The sequence below is a fragment of the Impatiens glandulifera genome, chromosome 7 (genome assembly GCF_907164915.1).
Source record: "Impatiens glandulifera chromosome 7, dImpGla2.1, whole genome shotgun sequence".
NCBI classification, from domain to species: domain Eukaryota; kingdom Viridiplantae; phylum Streptophyta; class Magnoliopsida; order Ericales; family Balsaminaceae; genus Impatiens; species Impatiens glandulifera.
Window position 1 is genome coordinate 18,978,782 of NC_061868.1, and position 15,292 is coordinate 18,994,073.

Sequence of the window (15,292 nt, forward strand, 5' to 3'; positions counted from 1 at the left end):
GTTAATCCTGTTAGAGATTAACACCGGGGTTTCAATACTACACAACCTGTCACAAACCCTTGAACTAGGTTCAAGCGCGGAAGAGGTTTGCTTTCAGGTTGAAGCGGCACGCTTGTATGATAGGCAGAATCGGTTTCGGATGATGGAGATTTGAAGGATGGTGGGTCGGTTTCGGTAATCTGGAAGTTCGGTATGGTTAGTATAGATTCGGTTTGGAGCGGTATGGTTAAGTTAGTCGGTTATGTAATGAAGCCTGCAGAAAGTAAATAACACAACAGATTTTATGGATGTTCGGAGATAGAAACTCCTACGTCACCCCTTCCTCTCGAAACCGCGAGAAGGATATTCACTAAGGAATACAAGTACAATCCGATCGAGACTTATTTCCTGCTCGATAACACTCTTACAGTTCACACCGAAATTGTAGAGCAAACTTTAACTTTCAGCACTTAGGCTTTCTAGAATAGCACACGGTTATCACTGGTAGTAAATGCTCTTAGCTTTAGTTATCTCAATATATGTCTCTTGATGTCCCAATGTTTTGTCCCACAGTAATCCACAGTATGCCACATTTACTCTTCTTCAACTGCCTCCTTTTATAGGTGAAATATGCCAACGGTCATATTTCACTGCCTTGAATCTGATTGGCTGATCAGAGGTGCAGTGATTCAGTGTCTCAGACCTGCGGTAGTCTCCTCAGACCTGACGGTCAATCTCAGACCTGGTGTCCTGTTTCAGATCTGCCGGTCTGTAAGGCAAACCTGCCGGGTTTGTCTTTTACTCAATGTAGGCACTGTCTGTTTGGACAGTTGTCTGCACTTTGAAGATTTCCTTTCTGGCTTATCCCGAAGTAGAAGGATCCGGTAGTACTGTTTTCTGCAGCCTATAGTCTTTCCTCAGACTTGCACGGATATGGAAGTATTCAGTCTGTTCCTTTGGTATCATTCTCAACAGATACCCAAAGTGTCTTCTTGTGCAGGTCGGCCACTTGACTTGGCTTGACCTCTTTTGATAGTGAAGTGACCGGACTTCTTCCGGTTGTTCTTGTCTTGTGGATGATCGGCTGTTTGATGGTTCCGGTTTTGAGCTTTGGCCGATCCTTCCTTTGTGCGGTCACGTTCCGAATACACTTGATCGGTTTGGTAGCTTGACCGGTTCGGTTTCTTCAGTTTGTTTTCTTTTGTTCATCCGGTCCGGTTCCTTGTTCCTGCATGGGAAATTTGTTTAAGTTAGGTTTATTTGAACCGGTCTGAATTTATCTAACAATTTCTCCCTTTTTGATTATTTTATTTAAAATTATCAAAACCAAGTAGGTTTGCAACCGTAGGCCGGTTGTTTTATTTGGCCGGTTTTTGAAAAAGACTTAGATAATTTTTCGAAAAATTTGGAGAGAAAAGTTTTGGAAGAGTCTTTATCTTTTATCTAACACTTTATCTTTTATCTAACAATTTCTCCCTTTTTGATTATTTTATTTAAAATTATCAAAACCAAGTAGGTTTGCAAAATAAGGCCGGTATTCAAAAATAACTTTAAATATTTATATAGATAACCGGAAAAGACAAAGCATATATAAATACTAAGGCAAATGAGAAAAAAGAAGGATAGTCCCTAGTCAGAGTCTGTGAATTCATAGACACTTTTCTTTTTCTTCGGTTGCGGTTGCGGTTGCCTGGTCTGTTGGGAGGGGCGTTGTCTTTTAGACCGGGACCGCAACTGTTCTTCAACTTCGTCCTCGACTAGGTCGGCTTGCTGCGAAGTACCCGTGGAGACCGGTTCAGAGATTTCATTGAACATCTCGGCAATCTGAACTCTCTTAGGAGCCTGCCTCTTTCTCTTCTTCGGTGTTGAAACGGAGGCGGCCGCTTTCTTTTTCTTCTCGTTTTCCTTTGCATAGCCTGCCAGCCTTCGTGCTTCCCTGTCTAGTCGTGCGGCATCCTCCGCAGCCTGATTGGCCACTTTCTCAGCATATCCTGGATATAAGATCTCGGCTCTTCTTATTCTTTCGGCTTCCAATTCTGCTTCGGTCAGCTGAGACGATCGCGACGCCTCTTTATTTTTGCTAACTTCGGCGTCCAGCGCATCCTGGATCCTCTTAGCTGTTAGAGCGTCAGCCTCTATAGCCGCGGCGTCCGCGTTTTCCTTAGCCTTTAGGATTTCGGCCATCTGTGCAGTAAGTGCCTTTACTTCGGCCATGAGACTTTCGTTCGACTTTTCGAGTTCTGAGACCCGGTGAATTGTCGTGTCGACTTGTTCGAGATCCTTCTTTAAGTCCGAGGCCATACCTTCTAGAGCTGCAGTTCTCTGAACACAATTTTCTCGCTCACCGGCCTCTTCCCACAGTCCGGTGCTGAGTTCTGCTAGACGTGCTTGATGTTGATCCAGAAGTTGCTTTGTCACGTCGGTGAACTTCAGGGCCGAATCGAATATGTTCTCGCATGTATACTTGAGCGGTTGAAACTTGGACACTTCGTGTGCAAGTACGCGGTCATCAATCTGCTCCGATATTGATGCCTCAAACTTTTGAAGCCGGTCTTCAATCTGCCCTGATATGGACATTTCAAACTTCTTAAGTTGGTCATCAATCCGCCCCGAAACGGATGCTTCAAACTTTTGGAGCCGGTCATCAATCCATTCTTTAGGAGGGACCAAAGCGGTGACTTCCGGTGGTGGAGGAGGGGTTGACTGCTCTGTTGGATCTGGATCGGCTCTCTCACCGGAGTCTATCAGTGCAGCATTCTCATTAGGAGGTTCTAATGTGGCCGCATCCTCCAAGTTCGTTACCGCAATTTCCAAGATCGGTACCTCGACATCTTCTAGAGTTTGTACCTCAACAATTTTTGAAGTCGGTACCTCAACATCTTCTGGCATCGGTGCCTCAATATCCCTTGGTGTCTCAACTTCCTCTCTTGAAGGTGTTGGGCAGTCAATTGGAAATTCTTCGATTACCGGAGCGGTATATACCGGAACTTGTTTTTGATTGCAAATTGCTTCTAGCCGCTCTATCTCTTGACGTATTTCCAGTTTGCCTTTTTCGAGCTTTGTTAATACTCGCGGCGCTACGGTAGACACCGATCCCCCTTCGGTATACTCCTCCTTAATTTTCCGGATGCGCCTTCTTAGTTTCCGAAGATGGCTTCTCGGTATCAGGAGACAGGTTCGGCATTGTACCTCCTGAATTGTATTGGATCTAGTGAGACGTAGAATCATGTCCTCTACTTCCTCCAATCTCTCGATGCAATTCTGTTGCTGGAAGCTCGGTAGGATATCTTTATATTTTGTACTGAACCGGTGTTCATGCCACTCCAAATACAAGTCTATAACGTCCTCGTCTCGCTTGTTAATGCCCCGAAAGATATTCTGGGCTAATCTTTCGGCCTCGGCCTCATCGGCTTCCTCCTTGTTGTAGCCTTCATCATTGGCTCCTATATCAACCCCTTCTTCACCCTCGGTGGTCTCAGGATTGGCGCTTTGTTCGGCATCGTTCGGACTCCGAGCCGAATGATCGTCGTCATGGACCGTTCTATCTTCGGTCCTCTCCGTGTCGGTTTCCTCAGGGGCCCACTCCTCATCTTCCGCTTGTTGCGATGGGTCTACGAAAGTTATCTTTTCTTTCCTCTTTCCTCCGGTCTTTGCTTTTGCCGGGGCATCTTTCTTTGCGGCTTTCTTCTTTCGGCCACCTGCGGAGCTGGAGGCCGACTGCGTTCTTGGAAGGAATTGCCTCGATCGAATGATGCAACGTTTTATTAGCTCAACACCGGGACCGACGTTGAGGTTCAAGTGTAGGAAGATCTTACCGAGTTGCACGGCATATCCCCACGACCTAGCTGAATCCGGTCTTACCATGTCCATGAGGTTGCCGAATACTGATCTTGCCCAGTTGACCTCTTTTCCTTCCAGCAGACCGATTATCATTTTGATTTTGTCTCTGGTGAGGTTGCTGAAGTTTCCTCCTCTTGCCAGTATCGCCCTGGCGAAAACGTCACATGCCGGGATATACTCTGGTTTCAGCATTTGTTTACTTCCTGATGTAGTGATCGGCTCATTGGTTGCCGATAAGAAGTGGCAAGCTGTCTCAAAGGTATCATCGTCTATTTCTGCCGTTGCATCCTGGCCGGTAGTTGGGAGACGCAAGCTCTCGGCCACCACTGCTTCGGTGATCTCGATTTGGGAACCGCAAACCGTTACGATGATCCTGTCGTAGGAGATGATTGCGGTTTTGAAGAACTCTTCGACCGCATCTCTGTAAATTACGTGAGGACCGTCTAGAAAATATCCCAGACCGGTTTTAATCAGCCGGTCAATGACTTCCTTTGCCTCGGTCGTCCCATTCTGCCGGATCTCCTCGAAATCCACTTGAGAGTAGAGTTTGAACAACGCCGAATCACGACCCATGTTGAAGAGTTTGAGTATGAGAGAAATCGGCTTCAGAGAGTTTAGGAAGCTTAGAGAGAGAAAGTGAATTTGCGTGAGAATGAAAAATATGACCGAAGGCCCTCTTTTATAGGCACGGTTTGGAAACCCAACCGTCCCATCATTAATAGGCGGGAGTTTTCCCTCAAAGTGAAAAGACGCCAAACTGTGGGCGGTTACGTACGAAAAGGTGGGCGGCTACTTTGAGCGGGAGATTTCCCTCCAAAATCTTGTCTATGTCATGGATGACACATTCTTATCTTTGAGGCCGAATGATTGATCGGTTTCTAATTCTATTCAGATATTTTGATTGATCGGTGTTTAACAGTTTTAAGTAGATTTTATGATACCGGATAAGAACGAGGTTAAGCCGGTTACTTAGATAGATGTGCAAAGAATAAAGAGAGACGGTCATTGAAACTGAAACGATATTTTATTAGAATGAAAACCGATAGGATGAAAGATAGACATTTAAGCAGTAAACACCATTTTGGATTTCTTCTCTTCCACCGCATCTGCATCAAGAATGTTTGAGGGCGATGCCGGTGTACCCGGTCCAAACTCTGGCCGGTACTTGAGAATCAACTTGCTGATGTGAGGTGCATAACCAAGACCTTTCTTGGTCAGCACCATATTCCTCAAGTTTTGAAAGAGGACCGCTGACCAATTGATGGTCGTTCTGTGGTAGATGTGGGTCATTATGTTGTAGGTATTCTTTGAATACCGCTGATTTGGAGATTGGCACAAAATGGACCGAGTGACGATCTCAAGAAGGAGCTGAGTGCTACTACCGAGGCGGGTTTTTAACCCATAGGTTTCCACCGGATCAAGGGTTGCAGAGCAGCGTAACCCATAGTAGTATTCATCAAGTCCCTCCATGGTTGGGAAATCAGAGAACCCTTCTTTGGGCAGATTGAAGAGGGTGGCAAATTCGGCTTCATCAAGCCGGAAGGTATGATTCCTTACAGTGGAGACAATGCGATCGCCCCAGTTGCAGGCATTTCTGAAGAATTCCTTGACATCCTCAATCAGTATGGGACCGGATTCTTCGAGGAAGGTTTGAAGACCGGTAACAATAAGGCTTTCAAACATGTGTTTCTTTGGATGGTCATAGTCCCATTCTGCCATACATGAGTTGAAATCGACACTTAGAAAGTTTCTCAAAGTTCGGCTTGGCATGATTATGGTATAGAGAGAGAGATTCAAGAGGAATACAAGTGATTTTGGATGTGATGAAATGAAGAGAGGATGGCTCCTTATATAGGGTCGGTTTTGGAGGGAAAATTTGAGCATTGATGGTCAGTTTTGTTTTGTTAAGGAAAAGAATCTTTCCCTTTTCAAGGCACATGGGGAAGCGGCGGTTTGCAAAGCCCGAGGTAAGTATTTGTTGGAAAGTAACCAGATTAGTTGGAAATTAAATATGCGGGTGGTTGGGAGTTATCTCATTAATTGGGATTATCTCATTAAATGCATTTAACACATAATTGATATTGATTGGATAGAAACCGAAGATGGTAGAGACAATGCCGAAAATGACATATGTGAACGATGAAGTCAAGAAAAACATAAATAAAACTTAAGTAGACATGGATGAAGCCGATATGGTCAAATTTGAGTTGGCTAAGACTTCATCCGGTACATGCTGCAAAACGACCGGATGCAAGAAGAAGTGACTTAGCGAGCGCCTGAGTTAACATCACGAGGGGGGTTGAAGTTTCTCCTCCTCCATTCTCTTTCAAACCGACTATAGAAAGAATCGGTCATCTCTCTGGTTAACACCTGGGCCTGGTTCAAGCCCTCGCCAGGACAAGTTGGAACACCAAGTTCCACCATAAGGGTGCTTATTTGAGGAATAAGACCGACCGACTGGATGTTAATCATCCAAACTAAGGTGTCGAACAGCACCCGGGACCAATTTACCGGCGTGCTGGTAATGATGGCCGCCATCATATTGAAATTCGCCACGCAATAGGTGTTGGTGACATCTCTTCCAAAGATGCCCCTTCCTATTACATCATTGAGGAGCTGATACTCAGCCCTCAAGAGAGACTTAGAGCCATGATCATTGACAGGCTCATCCGACCGGGCAAAGGAGAGGGAGACCTCAGCCTTAATATCGGCCGGAGGGTTGAGGTCCGTGATCCCTTGTTTAGGCAGACTGAAGCACCGAGCAAAGTCCTGCTCGGTGAAATCGAAAATTATACCCCCAACCTTTGATTGGATGTGGGTATCAAAATGGGGTGTGCCCCGGAATACCCTGGCATTATAGTAAAATTCCAAAACGGATTCAGGGTAAATAGTTTGCTTGTCATCCAGAAAATACTGGAGGCCAGTGTCTTCCAGTTTTTGATCATCCGATACACTTCATAGTGTTCGGTACTAGAACAGGATTCAAAATCGACTTGGAGGATGTTTGGGAATTGAGACATGGTTAGGTTGCCTTAGTGAGAGGGTGTTCTTGTGACTTGTGAGTTTTGTGGTGAATGTTTGCCTCTCTTAAATACTAGTTTAGGGGCTAACCTATTGTCCAGGCAATAAATGGAATGACATGTATTAACTGCAGGATAAAAGGTTTTGCATAAAAATAGGCATGTTTGCAGTCTAAGTGTCGGTCATAGGCCTGAACCGTGAAAGATATCAAAAGGTCTTCACGTCTTTTTAGGCGCGACCAATTTTCTTTGAAAAAGCAACATTTCAGAACAGATATCTGCAAACATTGGTAGTTGTTCCACATCTGTGAAATTCAAATAATCTAGGATGACCTGCTTCCGAACAGGTCAGTCATCAGTTGTTCATCCCGATGCGGTTAGTTGGCGTTTCCACCAAGTAGCCGGTCGGTTTACTCTGTCTGATGGGCTGGGCGGTTCTTCCATAGGCATCTTGAGAAGTCAAAAATCAACAGCTTAAGAAGAACTACCTGTTTTATCTGTCGAAGCCGGTTTTCCTTTTAAGCATCCTTAGGAAGGATCTGACTAATGTTGGTTAAACCGAGAGTAAGTCTGAATTGAGAGAACTTATCTTCCTGTAGAGGCTTCGTGAAGATATCGGCTACTTGTTGATCGGTTGGTACGTATTCCAGCCGGATATGCTTCAGCGTGACATGCTCTCGAATGAAATGATGCCTTATGTCGATGTGCTTGGTTCTGGAGTGAAGAACCGGGTTGTAGGTAATCGCAATGGCACTTGTGTTGTCATAGAAGATCGGGGACTCTTCGGCTATGATACCGAAGTCCTTCAGCTACTGTTGGATCCAGAGAAGTTGAGAACAGCAACTTCCGGCCGCCAAGTATTCAGCTTCTGCGGTTGATGTAGCCACCGATGTCTGTTTCTTGCTATGCCATGACACCAGTCGGTCACCAAGGAACTGACATGTTCCGCTGGTGCTCTTCCTGTCGATCTTGCACCCTGCATAATCTGCGTCTGAGTAGCTTGTTAGATTAAAGGATGAGTCTTTTGGATACCACAGACCGACATCAGGTGTGCCCTTTAGATACTTCAGTATCCTCTTTGCGGCTGTGTAGTGGGATTGTTTGGGATTTGCTTGAAATCTCCCACACACACCAACTGCAAACAGGATGTCCGGTCTACTCGCTGTCAGGTACAACAGGGAACCGATCATCCCCCGGTATGCAATCTGGTCTACCGATTGGCCCTCATCATCTCTGTCCAGCTTAACTGATGAGCTCATTGGAGTAGCCGCCGAGGAGCAAGTGTCCATCCCGAACTTCTTTAGTAGCTCCTTGGTGTACTTAGGTTGGCTTATGAAGGTTCCTTCCTTGAGTTGTTTAACCTGAAGACCTAGGAAGAAACTTAATTCTCCCATCATACTCATTTCAAACTTGTCAGTCATCATTTTTGAGAACTTATCACATAATTTAGGATCGGTTGAGCCAAAAATGATATCATCTACATAGATTTGAACAAGTAGGATATGTTCCTTCTTTTCAAATTTGAACAAAGTCTTATCCACTGAACCGATGGTGAAATCATGTTCCAATAGAAATGCGGTTAGTGTATCATACCAGGCCCTAGGTGCTTGCTTTAGACCGTATAAAGCTTTGTTTAGCCGGTATACATGGTTTGGAAATGCAGCGTTCTTAAAACCGGGTGGTTGTTCAACATACACTTCCTCACGTAGGTCACCGTTCAAGAATGCACTCTTAACATCCATTTGAAAAACTTTGAAGTTTTTGAAAGCAGCAAAAGCAAGAAAAATCCTAATGGCTTCAATCCTGGCTACAGGAGCAAATGACTCTTCAAAATCAATGCCTTCTTCCTGTTTGTAGCCTTGAGCCACTAATCTGACTTTGTTCCTCGTGACCAAACCGTCCTCATTGAGTTTGTTTCTGAATACCCATCTTGTTCCTATGACCGACTGATCCTTCGGTCTAGGGACTAGGTACCAGACCTTACTACTCTCGAACTGGTTTAGTTCTTCTTGCATTCCCAAGATCCAATCCGGATCTGACAATGCTTCATCTATTCTTTTCGGTTCAATCTGGGATATGAAAGCAGAGTTAAAATATCATTCCAGAAGTTGACTCCTAGTTCGAACAGGTTTTGAAGGGTCACCTATAATTTGCTCAGGAGGATGTTTACTATTTCTTTTGAGATTCAGTTCAGGGGTGTCTACCAAGTTACCGTTTGTTTGATCAAGGCTAGACATGTCGGTAGACTGACCGAGATTGTCAGACCGACCGGCTCCCTCGGGTTGGACCGAAGTGTCAGCTTCCTGTTGTGGAACAGCTTGATCCGGCTGGGTATCAATATTACCCATTAGGTCATGGACAAACCGCCTGAAGACCGGGGTCTCATCTTCGCTATCAGAATGAATATCGTTATTTTCCAGTCTGTTGTGTAGATCAAAGCATGAAGCAGTATTGCTTTCAACCGATTCATCGAAAACAACGTGAATTGTTTCCTCCATGGTTGCAGTTCTATTATTGTATACTCTATATGCTTTGCTTACTGCTGAATATCCTAGCATGATTCCGGTATCGGTTTTTGGATCAAAAACGGTGAGTTGGGTTTTACCATTCATATGAATATAACATTTACAACCGAAAATCCTGAGGTATTTAAGTTTAGGAACTCTGTTAAAATAGACCTCATACGGTGTTTTGTTATGAAATCTATTGATCAAAGACCGGTTTTGTGTATGGCATGCAGTGTTGATAGCCTCAGCCCAAAATTTCTGAGCAATGCCGGAATCGGCTTTCATGGACCGTGCGGCTTCCTTGAGAGTCCGGTTTCTTCTCTCGGCCAGGCCATTTTGTTGAGGAGTCCTAGCACTAGACAACTCGTGGTTAATGCCGGATTCATCAAGATATGCAGTTAATGTGCTATTAGTAAATTCGGTACCTCTATCGCTTCGAATGCAATTAATACGAGTTGATTTCTCATTTTGCAAGCGCTTAAGAAGAGTAATCAGGTTTGATACCGTTTCACGTTTAGATGGTAAGAATATTACCCATGTATATCTAGAGTAATCATCAATAACTACCATGGTGTACAGCATACCTCCTAGGCTTATGACCTGAATTGGTCCAAATGAATCCATGTGAAGAAGATCTAGACATCGGCTAGATTGGATATTTCCTTTGCTCTTAAACGATGACCTAGTTTGTTTACCCATTTGGCATGCTGAACAAACCTTATCCTGGTTAAATACTATATCCGGGATGCCTTCAACTAATTTCTTACCACGAATGTAGTTTAAGGTTTTCATGTTTAGATGGTTTAGTCTCTTATGCCATAGCCAGGTTTGATCGGTCTTAGCTATCATGCATATAGGATGTTCTACTCTAGTGTTCCAGTCTACCTTATAGATGTTACCTATCCTATTTCCGGTTAGTAGTACTATGCCTTGAGAATTCTTAACTAAGCATGCATGTTTAAGGAATTCTACCGTGTATCCAGCATCACACATCTGACTAATGCTAAGTAGATTAAAACGTTCCAGCATCACACATCTGACTAATGCTAAGTAGATTAAAACGTAGGTTTTCAACGAGAAGTACATTATCAATAGTTAGGTTACCATGGACAATCTTACCCTTGCCCACGGTTTTACCTTTAGAGTTGTCACCGAAGGTGATTAGAGCACCGGTTGCTGATCTAATGTCGGTTAGCAGATTGCTATTTCCGGTCATGTGTCTGGAGCAACCGCTATCCAAGAACCATTCGGAGTTTCCTAGCCGTTTCTTTGGGTCCTGCAAAATGTACATATTTACAACTATTTGGTACCCACATTTACTTGGGTCCACATGCGATTAGTCCCTTAGGTATCCAGACCTTGATAAGTCGGACGGTCTTCTTTGCTAGGGTTTTGACTGTCCTTTTGACACTCGGTCTGGTGTATTTAGGTTTCCCTATAGATGGCCTACATGGTGATGGTCTTTGGTTTGATGATCTATAGTTTGACCTACGCGGTTCAGGAAAATCTTTCTTATATTTGAGAATTTCGGCTTTCCTTTTCTCTATGTCAAGCCATGAATCGGTTGGACCAACATAGTCGTATTTTAGCTTTTCTTCCCTATAGTATGCGGTCTCCTCTTCTTCAGCTGTACAGGTGCTCTTAAGAAATTTTATAAAGGGAAGGTTTCCTTTTGTAAGCTTTGCTTTCCATATGGGTTTTCGGTCTTTAGATCTATTCTCTGTGTATCCTAGGCCATTCTTACAACGAGGATGCCTGTATTGTTTATTCAAATTCTTTACTATATCGCTAGATCTCCTATAGGCGGCCATCGTATATTGAAATCGGGCATTCTCTTTCTCGGTTAGTTCTCTAGTCGGCTCACTAGGTTGTTCGATCTTAGAGTCTAATTCGGTTTCTAGAGTATGGGTATCATCAGATTGTATGACCTCCGGTACGGTTATGATGAATACCTCTGGTTCTACTAGGATAGGTACTATGGGATCGGTTTTGATGTTGAGGTGCTTAGGTAACATGGTTAATAGGTTCTTATATTCTTCTACCATGTCATTCAATGCATTGTATAACTCATCTTTAGTAAATTCTTCACAGGGAGAGTCAAATACCTGTTCCTCATTTGCCATGAGACATGTGAGGTCATCGTCACTGTCACTGTGAGCCCATAGACTTCCTCCATCGTCGGCTATCAGTGCTTTCGGTACCTCACTTCCTTCACCGATTTGTTGATAGTTGTTACGGTTGTTACCATTTCATTCACCATTTTGGTGATAGTTGTTCCGGTTATTTTGATAGTCTGGTTTCTGTGTATCTCTCCTTGGTTTCCTGCATTCCCACTTAAAATGTCCCATACAGTTACAGTTATAGCATCTTATATTGGATTTGTCACCATAGTAGTTGTTTGTCGGTTGGCTCCTTTTCATGAACCTCCCAAACTTCTGTGCAAGCATTGCCATGGCGTCCTCAGTAAACTGTTCGGCGGTTCTGATTGGTGCAGGTGCAGGAGTCGGTATCGGTGCAGGTGTAGGTATAGGGGCAGGAGCAGGTGCAGCCGGTTCCGTAGATGTGATCAGTGCTCTGGTTGACGTTGAGGCCGAGACTTCCTCTTCAGTTCTAGATCTCATCTCGAACTCATATGCCTTAAGATCTTCGAATACGTCGTATAATTTCATCTTACGTAGGCTCTTTGATTCCCTCATGACCATTGTCTTTATGTCCCAAGCACTTGGAAGAGATCTCAAAACCTTCATAATGACCTCTTTGTTGTCATACTTCTTGCCCAGATTTGCTAATTCATCTAACACACCAGTGAACCGGTCACTGTATTCCTTCATAGTTTCTCCTGGTTTCATTTTGATGCTCTCAAACCTCTGTGTGGCTACCATTATTTTGTTTTCCTTTGTTCTTTCATTTCCCTCAAAGATCTGAATAACCGTGTTCCATGTCTCCTTCGCGGTTTGGCAGTCTCTGATCTTGCAATATGTGTTTCTGTCCACGCTGTTGGAGATCCGGTTTCTTGCATGGTTATCCAGGTTGTTTCTTCTCCTATCTTCAGCCGTCCATTCTTTTCTATCTTTATCAATGAATATCGGTCCTTCGGTCAGAATGGATTCCATTTCATCATTCAAGGTGACTAGATGTAGGTGCATGCGTGCCTTCCAGTTGGCAAAGTCATCACCTTCTAGCATTGGAGGCCTATCTTGATACATGCTTGCTTGAGTATTGAAACTAACTGCTCTGATACCAATTGTTAGGATCTAGGTCGCCGCTGGTGGACCGGGGGTTGGACCGGTTAGCGGTTCAAACTCGTAGGGTGGTGGTTAATCCTGTTAGAGATTAACACCGGGGTTTCAATACTACACAACCTGTCACAAACCCTTGAACTAGGTTCAAGCGCGGAAGAGGTTTGCTTTCAGGTTGAAGCGGCACGCTTGAATGATAGGCGGAATCGGTTTCGGATGATGGAGATTTGAAGGATGGTGGGTCGGTTTCGGTAACCTGGAAGTTCGGTATGGTTAGTATAGATTCGGTTTGGAGCGGTATGGTTAAGTTAGTTGGTTATGTAATGAAGCCTGCAGAAAGTAAATAACACAACAGATTTTATGGATGTTCGGAGATAGAAACTCCTACGTCACCCCTTCCTCTCGAAACTGCGAGAAGGATATTCACTAAGGAATACAAGTACAATCCGATCGAGACTTATTTCCTGCTCGATAACACTCTTACAGTTCACACCGAAATTGTAGAGTAAACTTTAACTTTCAGCACTTAGGCTTTCTAGAATAGCACACGGTTATCACTGGTAGTAAATGCTCTTAGCTTTAGTTATCTCAATATATGTCTCTTGATGTCCCAATGTTTTGTCCCACAGTATTCCACAGTATGCCACATTTACTCTTTTTCAACTGCCTCCTTTTATAGGTGAAATATGCCAACGGTCATATTTCACTGCCTTGAATCTGATTGGCTGATCAGAGGTGCAGTGATTCAGTGTCTCAGACCTGCGGTAGTCTCCTCAGACCTGACGGTCAATCTCAGACCTGGTGTCCTATTTCAGACCTGTCGGTCTGTAAGGCAAACCTGCCGGTCTGTAAGGCAAACCTGCCGGGTTTGTCTTTTACTCAATGTAGGCACTGTCTGTTTGGACAGTTGTCTGCACTTTGAAGATTTCCTTTCTGGCTTATCCCGAAGTAGAAGGATCCGGTAGTACTATTTTCTGCAGCCTATAGTCTTTCCTCAGACTTGCACGGATATGGAAGTATTCAGTCTGTTCCTTTGGTATCATTCTCAACAGATACCCAAAGTGTCTTCTTGTGCAGGTCGGCCACTTGACTTGGCTTGACCTCTTTTGATAGTGAAGTGACCGGACTTCTTCTGGTTGTTCTTGTCTTGTGGATGATCGGCTGTTTGATGGTTCCGGTTTTGAGCTTTGGCCGATCCTTCCTTTGTGCGGTCACGTTCCGAATACACTTGATCGGTTTGGTAGCTTGACCGATTCGGTTTCTTCAGTTGGTTTTCTTTTGTTCATCCGGTCCGGTTCCTTGTTCCTGCATGGGAAATTTGTTTAAGTTAGGTTTATTTGAACCGGTCTGAATTTATCTAACAGTACCTATATAAAACAAATTTATATTTGATAGTTAAGCATTGTTAGATAAAATTAGACCGGTTCACAGAACTTAACATAAATAAACCTTCCATGCAGGAACAAAGAACCAGACCAGTCAAAGTACCCAACCGGATTGAGAAAACCGGCCGGTCAGAACACTCAACCGGTTCAGAAGCTCCACCGGTCAAGTTATAAAACCGACCTAAAACATGACCGCTCAAAAGAAGGCTGGAAACACCAGACAACCGGTCAATAACCGGAAGTCATCAGGCTAAGTCAAATGACCGACCAGCATAAGAAGATACTTCGGGTATTTGTCGAGAATGATACCAAAGGAACAGACTGAACATTGTCATATTCATACAAGTTTGAGGACAGTCTGTAGGCTGCAGAAGACCGTCCTACAAGATCTTTCTACTTCAGGATAAATCAGAAAGGAAATCTTCCAAGTACAGACAACTGTCTAACCAACAGTCACCATATTGAGTAAAAGACAAACCTAACAGGTTTGTCTTACACATTGGAAGAACAGACTGCCAAGTTTGTAAAGTTGACCGCCAGGTCTGAATTACTGAACCTCTGCTCAGCCAATCAAATTCAAGGAAGTGAAATATGACCGTTGGCATATTTCACCTATAAAAGGAGCAGCTGAAGAAGAGTAAATGTGAGACACAAGAGAGATTTCAAGGGAACACAGTGAACAAGTAATCTACAAGTGATAAGAGTGTGTTCTCTCTCTAGAAAGCTTAAGTGCTAAGTTGAAGTGTGTATTTACAATTTCGGTGTAAATTGTACGGGTGTTATCGAGCAGAAAATAAGTCTCGATCGGATTGTATTTGTATTCCTTAGTGAATATCCTTCTCGCGGTTTCGAGAGGAAGGGGTGACGTAGGAGTTTTATCTCCGAACATCCATAAAAACCTGTCTTGTTATTTACTTTCTGCTGGTTCTACATTCTAACCGACCTGTACTAACCTACCTACACCGTTTTGACCGATCCTACACTATCTAAACCGACTTACCAAGTTACAAAAACCGACCCATCAATTTCCAAACCTGCCTTATACAAAAACCGGTTCTGCCTATCTTGCGAGTGTACTGCTTCAACCTGAAACAAACCTCTTCCGCGTTTGAACCTGGTTCAAGGGTTTGTGACAGTTTGTGTAGTATTGAAACCCCGGTGTTAATCTCTAACAGGATTAATCACCACCCTTTGAGTGAGACGCGCTTACCGGCCCAACCCCGGTCCTCCAGCGGCGACCTAGATCCTAACAATTGGTATTAGAGCAGTTAGTTTCAATACTCAAGCAAGCATGTCTTTCGATAGGCCCCCCATGCTAGAAG